The sequence below is a fragment of the Staurois parvus genome, unplaced genomic scaffold, assembly GCF_062004578.1.
Source record: "Staurois parvus isolate SC_StPar_1 unplaced genomic scaffold, SC_StPar_1.0 ptg000180l, whole genome shotgun sequence".
NCBI classification, from domain to species: domain Eukaryota; kingdom Metazoa; phylum Chordata; class Amphibia; order Anura; family Ranidae; genus Staurois; species Staurois parvus.
The window spans coordinates 553,975-568,918 of record NW_028317976.1 but is presented as its reverse complement, the minus strand read 5'-3'; positions in this window follow the sequence as shown (position 1 = coordinate 568,918).

Genomic DNA, 14,944 nt, shown 5'->3' with positions numbered 1-14,944 from the left:
AATTACATGCAAGCAGATAAATAAAGTATATTTTAATGGTGTAATACGGGTTTACACTATACTTTATTTGATATATGGTGGGCATTGGTGGAGCGTGGAGATTGATGTTAGAAGGATAAGAATTATGCAGATTGCTGTACTTGGTGACATCAGGAGCGCATCTATAAGGCTGTGCGGATATCTTGAAAGGATCTCCTTGGTGAAGCATATTATGTGGAATTACCCTGCTTGGATGGTTATAAGGCGTTATTTATTTTTAGTTGGTAAGGGTATTCACTCTTTACGCAATAGAAGTGGACACAGTTTTTTTTTCACTTGCTGTTGTATTGATTTTTTCACTGGATTGATTCACTGTCACGTTTTAACACAGTTATTCACTTTTTCACTAGTAGTGATCACGCGTGTTTTTGCGTTTAAATCACATTTGATTATTCAGTGTGTAATATTCAAAGGTTGATAAGGATAATGCACTATGTGAATTTTCTTTTCTTTCTATTGTGAATATATTTATAGTTAGCATATTACTATTCACAAGCTGCTCTCTTGTCAGGACCCAGGTCTGAACCTGCAACCTCTGCTAAAAAGCATGAGCAAATGAATGCTGAAACTCCTGTGCTGGACGATGAATTTTCTTTTCTTTTGAGGTTTTCTATTGGCCTCAGGAGCCATTTGGAAGTGTTCAACACAAAGATTTTTCTTTGAATATTTTCTACTGAGTGACTATAATTTTTGAAGGACATTATTTATTTATTTTTGTATTTTTGGACATTCTCTTTGCACTATTTGATATATTTTACATATTATTGAGAATATATTTATAGTTAGCTGTTATGATCCGCCGGTGGTGCCTCAGGCTGCCAGCTGGCGGACCTACTCAGAGCGTGGGGTCTAAGCCCGGGCTGTGCTTTCACCAGGGCCCCTGATGGTGGGGATGGACTTAAAACAGTCCCGGGCCAGGTCACGACCTCCGAGCAGGCCCCCCAGTGGCCGAGGAGACCTTTGGGGACAGGTACCGGGAGAGCCAGATGTGAAGTGGCTAACGGCCCTAGCAGGGTAACAACTGATCGTGAGCCCGTGAGGGTAAGCGGGGTACAGAATCAGTAGGCCAAGAGTAGTCGGGTCACACGCAGGGTCAGCAGGGGGTATCAATCCGTAGAATGGTCAGGGCAATCCGGGTCAAACGCAGGAGCAGGCAGAATAGTCAGGGTCAATCCAGGTCAAAACGCAGGGACAGGCAGAATAGTCAGGGTCAATCCGGGTCAATCACAGGGGCAGGCAGCGTAGTCAGGGTCAATCAGGGTCTCAGGCAGGTACAGGAACTTCAGGATCACAAGAAGACCTTGCGGCAACTTGTGACAGTGCAGGGCATCTTTAAATAGTGCGCCCTGCACTGTCATTGGCCGGCTAGGACGCGCCCCCGGCTGTCATTGGACGCCTGAGGCGCGCCCGCGGCTCCTACTGCGCATGCGCGGCGTCCTGTCAGCCGCGGCTCGCCGGGCCCTGGTGCCTGTGTCCCGGTGCGATCTGCCGCCACCGCGCATGCGCGAGGGACGGAGCCGCGATCGCGGCTCCATGGGCCGTGATCCCTGACATTGCCCCCCCCCAATGGGCACCCTCCGGGAGCCCCACTGATCTCTCCACCGCGGGTGAGCACGAAAAAACTCCCGGATGAGCCTGGGCGCGTGAACGTTCCGGGCGGGTTCCCATGAGTTCTCCTCAGGACCATACCCCTTCCATTTTATCAGGAACTGCGTCTGGCCTCCCCTCCTACGGCAACTGAGGACAGTCTCCACTTCATATTCCTCCTGGTCACCTATGGTGACTGCCTCGGGAGGTCTAGATTCACGGTCCGGGAAGGGATCCGGTCTAGAAGGCTTCAGGAGGGACACATGGAACACAGGATGTATCCTGAGTGTCTGCGGAAGCTCGAGCTCGTAGGCCACCCTGTTGATGACTCGTTTTACAGGAAACGGGCCAATGTACTTGGGTCCCAGCTTCCTTGAAGGGCACAGCATCTTCAAATTGGTCGTTGCTAGCCAAACCCGATCTCCTGGTCGAAGCAGTAATTCTCCTCTTCTCTTACCGTCGAATGCTCGTTTACTGTCCTCTTGGGCTTTAGCGATGGCTTCCTGAATTGTCTTGTTATTGACTGAAAGGAATTCCAAGATGTCTTGAGATGCCGGTACCGGATTCTCAGGCATAAGGTCAGGGAGGAATGTGGGATGATACCCGTAATTGGCATAGAACGGGGATTGACCCGTAGCTGAATGACTCGAGTTATTGTACGAGAATTCCGCGGAAGGCAGCAACGACAGCCAGTCATCCTGGAGGTAAGACGTGTAGCACCGCAAGTATTGTTCCATCGTCTGGTTGGTCCTCTCAGTTTGGCCGTTGGTCTGTGGATGGTAGGCGGATGAAAGCGATAGCTTGATTCCCAGCGATTTACATAAGGCTTTCCAAAATCTGGAGGTGAATTGGACCCCCCGATCGGACACTATATCTTCGGGAACCCCATGAAGCCTCACCACTTCCTTGATGAAGATCCGTGCCGTTTCTGGTGCTGATGGGGTCTTCTCCAAGGGCACGAAATGTGCCATCTTTGAAAAGCGGTCGACGACCACCATTATTGCAGTGTAGCCCTGGGATGGTGGAAGTTCGACCACGAAATCCATGGCTATCATCTGCCAGGACCGCTTGGGTATGGGCAATGGACGTAACAGTCCCCATGCCCTAGTTCTGGAGGGCTTGTTCCTTTGACAGGTGGGACAAGTTCGGACGTAATGCTCACAATCCTTGATCATGTCTGGCCACCAGAACGAGCGCCGTAATAGATCCAGAGTTTTCGTTACCCCGAAGTGGCCCGCCATTGGATGGTCGTGGCAGTGCCCCAGGACCAAGGTTCGCACTTCTTCTGGGACCATGATCCGGTTTTCCTTCCAAAACAGCCCCCCCTGGCTCTGGAGGGGTGACCCAGACGGAACTGGTAATCCTACGGAAGCATCGAGAAGCCGGGAGCGAAGTTCCGTTTGTAGAGCGAGGAAACTCCCAGAAGGCAAGATGGTGTCCGGCAGCACAGCGTCGTCGGGGTCCTCGAACATGCGGGACAGAGCGTCTGGTTTAGTGTTCTTAGACCCGGGTCGGTACGTTATATGGAATGAGAATCGAGAAAAGAAAAGAGCCCATCTTGCTTGGCGAGGTCTCAGTCGTTTCGCCGTTCTTAAATATTCAAGGTTTTTGTGATCTGTGAATATTAGAATTGGGTGCGTGGCTCCCTCCAATAAATACCTCCATTCTTCAAGAGCAGTTTTTATGGCCAGAAGCTCCCGATCTCCAATGTCATAGTTACGTTCCGCTGGTGTCAACTTCCTGGAGAAGAACGCCACGGGGTGCAGTAGTTCCTTGGTACCATTCCTTTGGGATAACACCGCACCTACCGCATTTTCGGAGGCGTCCACTTCCAAAACATATGGGAGGGAAGAATCTGGATGGCAGAGAATGGGAGCAGAGGTGAACAATTCTTTGAGTCTTTCAAATGCCGTCTGCGCTTCGGGAGTCCACTTAAAGCGGACCCCTAGTTTCGTCAGTTGTGTGATTGGGGAGACCAGACCGGAGAAGTTCCTAATAAACTTCCTGTAAAAGTTAGAGAACCCAATGAAGCGCTGTACCCCTTTTTTGTCGGCGGGTATTGGCCAATCCAAGATCGCCGTGACCTTCTGGGGATCCATCGCGACCCCCGCGGAAGAGAGAACCAGTCCCAAGAACGTTATCTCGTGCTGTTCAAAACAGCATTTTTCTGCCTTCGCGTATAGCCCGTGTAGACGCAACCGTTCTAGTACCCGTATTACGTGACCCCGATGAACCTCCCGTGAGGGGGAAAAAATTAGGATGTCATCCAAGTAGACCACCACGAAAATGTCGAGAAAATCACGAAAAACATCGTTGATAAAGTGCTGAAAGGTCGCCGGAGCATTACAGAGCCCGAACGGCATCACCAAATATTCATAGTGGCCGAATCTCGTACGGAATGCCGTCTTCCACTCATCCCCTTCCCTGATACGGACTAGGTTATAGGCCCCCCGCAGGTCTAATTTAGTAAATATCGTTGCGGATCTCAATCTCTGGAGGAGCTCGGGGACTAGGGGCAAAGGATAACGATTTTTTACTGTTATTTTGTTCAGGTCACGGTAGTCAATGCAAGGCCGTAACGATTTGTCTTTCTTCTCTACGAAGAATAATCCGGCCCCGGCTGGGGATGTGGATGGACGAATAAATCCCTTCCGTAGGTTTTCGTCAATATAATCCCTCAGCACACCCGATTCTGTTTCGGACAAGGGGAAGATACGGCCGAATGAGATTTCAGATCCGGGTAGGAGGTCTATGGGGCAGTCGTAGGAACGGTGCGGAGGGAGAACATCTGCTCCTCGCTTACTAAAGACGTCTAAGAAGTCGTGGTAGGCCGGAGGAATAACCTGGGATAGATTGGTGTCGCCATCCAAGCACAGGAGGAACCGGGGCACCATGGGTCCTGTGACGTGGCAGTGACTCAAACAATAAGGGGAGCGAAATTGAATTGTCCCCTTTTCCCAGTCAATCTGGGGGTTATGGGCCCTCAGCCAAGGGAGCCCCAGAATGACTGGAAAAAGGGGGGACGCGATGGCATCCAGGCGGAGGAACTCCTGGTGATGGTCTGCCATTGTGGTGAAAATGGGTGGTGTCTCCTGGTCCACCACCCCTGATTTTATACGGGACCCATCTGCCAAGAAGATGTTGAACCCCCTTTCTTTGGTCTGGAGTGGGATCTTTTGCCGGTGGGCAAAGGTCAGGTCGATGAAGCAACTACAGGCTCCTGAGTCAACGATTGCGGTCACCGACAATGTTCCTCCGGGGAGCTGCAAAGACACAGGAATGGCCAGGTAACTCGACTGATCATCCCTTCCTGCAGGTAAAGTAAGAGAAACGGGCGTGGACTTACTCATTTTAGCAGGACACGAGCGCACCTGATGACCAGCTTCCCCGCAGTACAGACATAGGTTCCGTGATAGTCTCCTCTGACGTTCCTCGACCGATAAGTGGGAACGGGCCAATCCCAGTTGCATGGGTTCCGGGTTGTCCCCTGTTTCCGTGCTTCGCGGATGGTTCCCTGGGGTTGGAGCTGTATCTCTGGACGGAATCCATGCCACCCTTTGACCCTGGCTGCTCCTTTCCAGCCGACGTTCCCTTAGTCTACGGTCAATTTGTATGGCCAATTCGATCAGTTTTTCCAGGGTGTCAGGTAGACCTACTCGTGCGAGTTCGTCTTTGAGAGACTCAGACAGCCCGATGCGGAACTGGTGACATAAGGCCGCATCGTTCCATCTGGTGTCTCCCATGCAACGTCTAAAGTCGGCCGCATATTCCTCGGCTGCCCGGCGGCCCTGCCGTAGTGAGTATAGGGTAGTCTCTGCGGATGCAGCCCGCTGAGGGTCGTCATACAAGACGGCCATGGCCCGAAAGAACTCGGTCACGGAGTCAAGATGTGGGTCGTGCCCCTCCATCAGACGATGAGCCCAATCCTGGGGCTCATCCTGCAGGAGAGAGACTATAAACCCCACCTTGATGGACTCGGTGGTGAACGTGCGGGGCTGTAAGTCAAAGTACAGGGTACACGCACTTCGGAAGGCTCGGAAGCGGTTCCGGTCACCACGGAATCGCTCTGGCAGGGGAACGCGGGGTTCGGGAGCTAGGGGTGTGGCAACCGCTCCGGATCCCGGGTTAGCGGGAGGTTCTGCAGGTGGAGGACTCTGAGCAGGGGGAGTCAGGGGAGCTAATGAATCCATGCGGTCCTCCAGTCGGGCGCAGCGACTGTGGAAGTTCTGGAAAGCTTGGGTCAAGGTTGCCAGGTGCTGACAAATATCCTCTAGGGACGCCGGTACACTTCCTGGCTCTGTCATGGCCGCAAGGTACTGTTATGATCCGCCGGTGGTGCCTCAGGCTGCCAGCTGGCGGACCTACTCAGAGCGTGGGGTCTAAGCCCGGGCTGTGCTTTCACCAGGGCCCCTGATGGTGGGGATGGACTTAAAACAGTCCCGGGCCAGGTCACGACCTCCGAGCAGGCCCCCCAGTGGCCGAGGAGACCTTTGGGGACAGGTACCGGGAGAGCCAGATGTGAAGTGGCTAACGGCCCTAGCAGGGTAACAACTGATCGTGAGCCCGTGAGGGTAAGCGGGGTACAGAATCAGTAGGCCAAGAGTAGTCGGGTCACACGCAGGGTCAGCAGGGGGTATCAATCCGTAGAATGGTCAGGGCAATCCGGGTCAAACGCAGGAGCAGGCAGAATAGTCAGGGTCAATCCAGGTCAAAACGCAGGGACAGGCAGAATAGTCAGGGTCAATCCGGGTCAATCACAGGGGCAGACAGCGTAGTCAGGGTCAATCAGGGTCTCAGGCAGGTACAGGAACTTCAGGATCACAGGAAGACCTTGCGGCAACTTGTGACAGTGCAGGGCATCTTTAAATAGTGCGCCCTGCACTGTCATTGGCCGGCTAGGACGCGCCCCCGGCTGTCATTGGACGCCTGAGGCGCGCCCGCGGCTCCTACTGCGCATGCGCGGCGTCCTGTCAGCCGCGCATGCGTGAGGGACGTGCCTGTGTCCCGGTGCGATCTGCCGCCACCGCGCATGCGCGAGGGACGGAGCCGCGATCGCGGCTCCATGGGCCGTGATCCCTGACATTAGCATATTACTATTCAGAGGTTTTTACACTTTTAGGGTGAAAGTGTTAACATATGCGATAAGGGATTTTGTATATAGTCAGTGAAGGTGATACCGTAATTTTTGAATTTATTTAAGAGAGCAGCTTGGGCACACTTTGCCTGCAATGTTATAAGTCTCTAAAGGGATTTACAGTAGCTAAATTGAAAAAGATAAATTTCAGGATACCAAAAGGTCGGTTGGATCATGCCCCAGTAAGGACATTAGTGTATACCATATAACAGGGGCGGACTGACAACTCATGGGGCCCCCGGGCAATAGGGGATCATGGGGCCCGTGTCCTTGCCCAAACTCAAAAACGCCTATGAAAAAGGTACCAGGGGCATCTCATGGGGCCCCCTACTGATCCTGGGCCCTCGGGCAGTGCCCGAGTTTCCAAATGGTCAGTCCGCGCCGCCATATAAAGGTTTGCAATGGGGTAGCATGCCACAGCACACATGTCATTAACACTCTCGCAGTGCTGTCATGACAACTTTAAATTATTATTTACACTTGGGCTATGCAGGCAAACACTTAAATGGGGTTGGTGCCTCTGATTGCTCATTAGAACATAAAATTAAACAGGAAATTGGAAATAAATAATCATTATAGGTGTCCTTTCAGGCATGATCCCACTTGTGGTACAATTAACATGGCTTTATGCTGTGTTTTAAAATGCCACCAGTTAATGAGACTCTATATATGTGCAGCTGCTGCTTCTTGTAAATTGAAATTATGAATTCCATTAGAAGTGGGAGCTCATAATTTGTATAAGTCGTTTTTTTTTTAATGACTCATTATCTATTGTATGGAAGCAATACATCATCAGCTGAGCACATGCCACCTCTCCTGAACGTATGGAAGGTGCAAGATCAGGTACCACAGCAAAAGATGTAGAGGGCTCCTGTACTTAGAAATAACCTGGAACTCCATTACTAGTTGTTGTTGCTCCTTTTATGTGCAGATTGTTTCCTCCGGGAACTCACTGTACACTTCAAGTATGTCGTACCTACACATGCACTTACCAGTTTTCTTCCTTTCACCTGCCGTATCTCACCATTATCTATCCATTTACTCCATTACTCCTTACTACCACCACTTGTAGGCTTTCAAGAAAGCACCAAAACTACCATTTGGAGCATTCACTTAATTTGATGATTTTCACAAATGGAGATGTTGCCATCATATTTCGAGGGCCAGAGAATCCCTCTTTACCAAAGAATTTTTAAAGCCCTGATGAAAGGGGATTCTCTGGCCCCCAAAACACATTGGTATCTCTTTGCCTTTTGTGAATTTATAAAAATCATTTAGACTCTCAAGATGTTTGTTTTGCACATCTTTTTATATGACTACAAGTGGATGTCTCAGATTGGGTGGCCCTCATTTTTTGGGGGTCCCATTTTGTAGAGAGCTGCCACACCCAAGCCATAAGGCTCAACTAAAGACTTGTTTCTTATTTTAAAAGAATCAGTGTCCAGGGTCTCAATTCTAAATTTTTTGGACTTTAGCACCAGTACCATTGACATCTGTTTGACTTTACCATCAATATCAGCAGCTACTATGTTGTCTTACACCCAGGGGCAGACATACCTGTGAAGCCTGTGGAATTTAGGGTCCAATTTATACTACAGGGGTTGGACAAAATTATGGAAACACCAGGTAAAAGAAAAAAATTGTTACCTAATATGATAGCCTGAATTCTCCTGGGAATTGACCAATATGTCTTGGATGGTGGATAATGGAATCTGATCATTCTTAAGGTGGAAAACAAACCTGAACCTTGTTTTCCAAAATTGACCATAGTGGCTCTATGATATTGAGGACTGTGGCACCCAGAGAAGGTGTGAAACTTTGTTTTCATGCTTGTCAAACCGCAATTTAACAACACCAGCAGTGTGAATTGGAACATTATCGTCTTGACAAATGGCTGTCTTTGGGAAACAATATCTGCACAATGGGGTGCACATGATCAGTCAAAATTTGTACATAGTCACTGGTAGTGACTACCTTTCAAGGTGATGATGGGGCCTGCAGAATACCAAGATATGGCTACTCAAACCATGATTGTGCCACCATTATGCTTTACTGTTGGCTCAAGACCTGGTCCAGGTTGTACGGTTGGGATGGTGTTTGCCACGCATAAACACACTGGGTGGTTGGGAACAATGTGAAGCTCGATTTATTGGACCATATTACAGTCTGCCATTTATCAATGGTCCACGATTTATTGGTGTTGCACCACCTTCTCCTCTTCTGAGCATTAATATTGGTCACTAGTGGTTTGAAAATTGCACCTCACTCGCAAATGTTTTGCTTATGAAGTTCCTTCCGCACAGTTTTTGTGGACACGGGCTTTGGAAGACTGAGATTGAGCTCTGCAGTCACTTTTGCAGCAGTTGTTTTCTTATTCTGGGTCACAATTCTGCGTAATGTCCTTTTGTCTCTCCCAGTCAGTTGACCATGTCATGCTTATCAGACGACGTTTTCCCAGAAACTGTATATGCCGTCATAACCTTTAATACTGTACCTTGTGACACGGCAAATAAATTGGCAACTTCACTCACAGAGGCACCAGATAAACCGCAGCAACAATTTGCCCTCTTCAAAGCTCAGTAAGCTCTGACATGACTCCGTATTACTAGCAGCGCACACAGTGAATGAAGAACATCAGGCTTCCCACCTGATAGCTAGGTGTCTCATCACACAGCGGAAGCAAAAGAATGTTACATCACTTCCCATTTCAACGCGAAACATGGCGTCACTTTCACACCTGCAAATCATGCAGAGTTTCCATTTTTTGTCTTACCCCAGTACATGTAAACTAGGAAAGCGCTGGAATCTGAATGGTGTTTACTGGTCATCTGCAATTGCATATTAGACCTCAAAAGAGTCAGTGCATCAAAAAGGCTGCTCTTCATGCAGAGAAGGCATGGCAGGCAATTCAACCAACTAGAGATAAGAGGAGAGAGAGGGGCGCCAGACTAAGTGCAGTATGACAATATCATTTTATTGCACACAATAATAAGTCACTCACAGGAGGTAAGTGGTAATCAGGCATCGGTATATAGGGACATCATCTGAACGTGGTACCAAAGACAGAGTGGAGGAAGATGGATGACGTCCCTATATACCGATGCCTGATTACCACTTACCTCCTGTGAGTTACTTATTATTGTGTGCAATAAAATGATATTGTCATACTGCACTTAGTCTGGCGCCCCTCTCTCTCCTCTTATCTCCCACTGCAGAGTCCAGCTTAACTCCAGAGAGTGCTGCCTCACGACTGTGCTATCCTAAACAGCTGAATACCCCCCCACAACCTATGGGACTGTACTATGCTAACCCCATCTCTCCAGCGCCGGCTCATTGCTACATGCTCTAGCATTTAACCCTATAATGGAGAGATACTAATTATCCCCATAGTTGAACTTTTTTCTTTCCCGATGACCCATGGGACTGTAATATCCATACCCACCTCTCCTGCGCCAATATACTTTCTGTTTGTAACTCAACCAACTAGCCCTAGCCAAGTTGAAATCGCAGATCACAGCAATGCCATTGGATGATCTAGATGCCATTTGCATTTACTGGGCAAGCATCAAATACTCAACCAAAGTGAACACAATGCCATTCAAATTTTTAGCAATCACAAACCTGTGGAAAAAGTCGCTGTTTAGCTAACATGTGCCCTCGTCAATCCAACGTGATCTTATTTTAACCACTTCCCGTACGGCCACTGTGTATAAACGGCCGGACGGTGGCAGTCTGGGGGTGGGTTGCGGTTCATAAACGGCACCCGCCATTTTGGACTGTGCGTGCTCCCTGGGAGTGCGCAGCACCACGAACCGGTGCCCACTGTGTCCAGAAGACACAGTGGAACACCGATCGCATTACGGGACCTCTGTGCGCGGTCCCGATCATGTGATCACTGATTGGCCAATCAGTGATCACATGAATAGGTGTAAGCAAGATGTCACTTCCTGACATCATTGCTTACTATGTGTGAAATCTGTGAATGATCTCAGAGGTCACATGGTACAGGGCTATTCACAACAGCCTTGTTTCATGTGACAAGCTGTGACCAATCACAGCTCTCACAGTATTTCTCAATGGCTACAAGAATGCAGCCAGAAAGGAGAAATGATTGCTTTTACAGCCTTTATGGGTGTAAAAGCAATCAGTGTAAAAAAAAAAAAAAAATTCTTCATCAACCCCCACAAGTAGTACAGTGTCACTATGGTGACACTGTACTGCTAGGGTGACAGTATGTTAAAAAAAAATCAAACATAATATAAAAAAATATAAAAATGTAAAAACATTTTTTGGAAAAATTATAATTTTTGGTTATAAACTAATTTAGGTTTTTTTTTTTTAACTAAAAAGATAACTGAATACATTTTGGCCAAGATTTATGAAGGAAGATCATTTATTTGCAAAATTTTAAACACTTTTTTTCAAAATTTTTGGACTTTTTCATTTATATAGCAAAAAAAATAAAAATCCCAGCGGTGAATTAATACTATCAAAATAAAGTTTTATCTGTCTCAAAAAAATGCTGCAAAATTCCTATGGGTACAGTGTGGCATGACCGTGCAATTGTCATTCAAAGTGCGACAGTGCTGAAAGCGGAAAATCGGCCTGGACAGGAAGGGGGTAAAAGTGTCCAGACTTGAAGGGGTTAATGTTATGCTAATAATCTTTCTTGAACAGTTTTTTTCCCCTGTATGCATACCAATGTAAAGCTGGAAGGGGAATAAAGCTCCTCTAAAATTAAATGCATACATTCACTTTGAACTTTTCCATTCAGCTACATTACATAACAGTTGCATTAGTGTGATATCACTTTTATGTGTGGTAAACATATGTGTGCAAAGTATGTAAACATTGTGTTGAGAAAAATTATTGAAAAATGCAATTTGCTTCTATTGTAGTGCTCTCCCCCGAAGGGGCCGCTGGGAAGATGCCCAGGTCTCCCATGCTAATACAGAGGCCAAACCTCCAGGACAGTGTCCTCCAGCAAGAAATCCTCTAGCAATCTTCTCCAGATCCTATGCCCAACACCAGCTGAAGCTCCAAACCAGGGGCGGACTGACCATTTGGAAACACTGCCAGAGGGCCAGGGGTCAGTAGGGGGCCCTATGAGATGCCCCTGGTACCTTTTTTATAGGCTTTTTTGAGTTTGGGCAAGGACACAGGGGCCCCATGATCCCCTGTTGCCCGGGGGAGTTGTCAGTCCACCCCTGCTCCAAACTGCATACATTTATCACCTTCCCTAGTCACCTTCTGGGCACCCCTCTCCAGGGATAGTCCAAAGTATGAAAAATATTCATAACTGAGTGATTGACCCTTCTGCCCTTCTGGGTGTCCCATTCAGAAATAGGTAGGAGCAATCAATTACCCAGCCTGGGAAATCCTGACAAGACCAAAAAAACTGATCCTTGCTTCACTAACTTTGTACTTTTTAGGTTTCATGCACACGGGGCATTTTTACATCCACTTTTAGGGGCATCAAGGGTTTTTATTTTTACTGCTTCCAAACAGCCCTCCATGTTATCCTATGGGGTTTATTTACTAAAGCTGGAGAGTCCAAAATCAGACTCCCTTCTGCATAGAAACCAATCAGCTTCTAACCTCAGCTTGTTCAGTGAAGCTTTGGCAATGAAACCTGGAAGCTGATTGGTTTCTATGCAGAAGGGAGTCTGATTTTGGACTCTCCAGCTTTAGTAAATAAACCCCTATGTGTCCATGCACACATAGACTTTTAGAAGCTTTTAGTAGCGGTAACGTTTATCAGCAGGAATAAAAACCCCGGGCCAGGAGCAACCAGGAGCAGCAGCGTTTGGACAGAAAAAATGCTTGACGCGGCAAAACGTGCCTAAATGCGTGTTAACGCTAGGCGCGTTTAGCACTTGATCGTTAATTAATTTCAATGGCCACAATAAATGATTATTTTGGCCAATGAAATGAGTGTTTGATGCGTGTAGACGTGTCTAAATACTTGTAAAAGTGTTAGATACTTTTACAAGCGTCAGGATTTTTTTCTGAAAAAACTCTGCTACCTGGAGGAAGGCTTCTAGGAGAGTTTTTTTTAATGTCCTGTGTGCATGAGGCCTTATTCCTAATAAAAACAAAAAAAACTAAGTATATTTATATGAGACCCCAAGCTGTTTATCCCAGGTTCTAGTTTCTATTGGGTGCATGGCAGCCAATCACACAGCAGTTTCTCAGTCTCTCCACTCAATAACCAGGCAGAAGGTTCATTTTTTTAGTTTATTGTTTGAAGAACTGGGATAGGGAATAGGGTGAGCCTTGGGATACTCTAAGTTGAGTGCAACTTGAACTGAGGACACTTCTTCAAAGCAGACCTCTACTAAAGAGGGTGCGGACATACAGCTTTAGGGGATCCGACGCTGGAAACAGCCCTGAGCCAGCAAACTCTGCAACAGTCTCTTACAAAAAGAGGGCAAAACAGCAACAGTCTGTCCTTTACTCACTTAAGAAACATATAGTGCAGTGCTTATAAAAATATGACGCGGGTGTCTGAAGCTAGAATACACAATATAAAAATATATATAAAAATAAACTCAGAAAAATTAATATAAAACGCATAAATATCGTGAAAATAAAGTCCGTGTGACAATCTAAAAGGAACAGGTAATGTATGTCCCAACACCTGTGTACTAAAAGCAATAGAACAAATATTACAGTCAACATTCAAATACGTGCAAGGAGTAATGCTGGTATCAATATTCCAATAGGTGACTCCTCTAATCCCAGTAACCTGGTGATGTTTGGGAAAATGGTAAGATTGCACACTCACCAGAGGCGCAATTTAAATGCGCATATGAATCAAACAAGCCCTCTGTCCCCTCTGTCCTGGGAAGGAAGCAACCTGGAGTGGATAACCTCTTCTTAGGAATAAAGGCGATGAAGTAGTACTTCCAGAGGTCCCCTTTAGAACTGCAATGAGGGTCTGAAAAAGGTATCTCTCCTCTGGGCCCTGGGATGGTCACCTTGGGTTCCTGGGGAATTACGTGCTCGGTACGGAGCAAAAAATGGTGCCCATAGTGTAGTATTTCACATTCAATTAGGTTTATTTGAATAGTAAAAGGTAAATGAACACACATTTAAAAAAATACAATGTAAACCAGGAAAAGGGCGAGTAATGAGAGTATTTAAATTCTCAGGCAGATATATGCAGCTTAAAGCTGACTAGTGCACTAACTGGCTGGGTTTCTAAGATGGCCGCCGGACCTCCGTGATCTGGCGGCGTGACATCATGGCTTGCAGGGCTCCTCCTTAACGCGTTTCATATAAGACGTACCCCTTTTGAGAACGTATGTCTTGTACGAAACGCGTAGAGGAGTCACCTATTGGAATATTGATACCAGAATTACTCCTTGCACCTATTTGAATGTTGATTGGAATATTTGTTCTATTGCTTTTAGTACACAGGTGTTGGGACATACATTACCTGTTCCTGTTAGATTGTCACACGGACTTTATTTTCACAATATTTATGCGTTTTATATTCATTTTTCTGCGTTTATTTTTATATATATTTTTATATTGTGTATTCTAACTTCAGACACCCGCGTCATATTCTAGCTGCTTTCCACACTTAAGCGCTCGCTGAACTCATATCTTTTACATTGTCCTTTACTCACTGTGTCCCTGTACACATGGATGCCTCCTTTCAGTATCAGCCAGGCCCTGTACAATGAGCTTCCTGGCCAGATCCTAAGTAGACTTCACTCTAGACAGTTCTTCTAGCTTTAGCAGCCTGCACCTCAGCTTTCCTTGAGCTGGGATCATGTTGAACCACTCACGTGCTCCATTTGGATTGCCCAATAGGGCAGACAGCCCCTCCAAGCTGAGGCTCTCTCCACTAGGTAAAGGAGTAGGACCCTGCTGTTTTGAACCACAGACTATTTATGCCCACCCCACCCCCCCTGCTGGTCACTCTCCCTTGACCAGGGATTGGCTGAGGTAGTATAAATATTCAAAAAGTATAAAAAACTCCCAAAACTGTGCTAAATAAATATAAATAAAATTACCAACATATATTGCTTTCAAATTGTAACCGTGTCTCAAATACCCCCCTACCCACTATAAATTCATCAAAATATATATCACTTATGTAATTACATCTGTGTTCCAAGAACCAAGCTGCCACTTTATAAATATTCACTCTGCCCATTTGGTTACTTCACACCT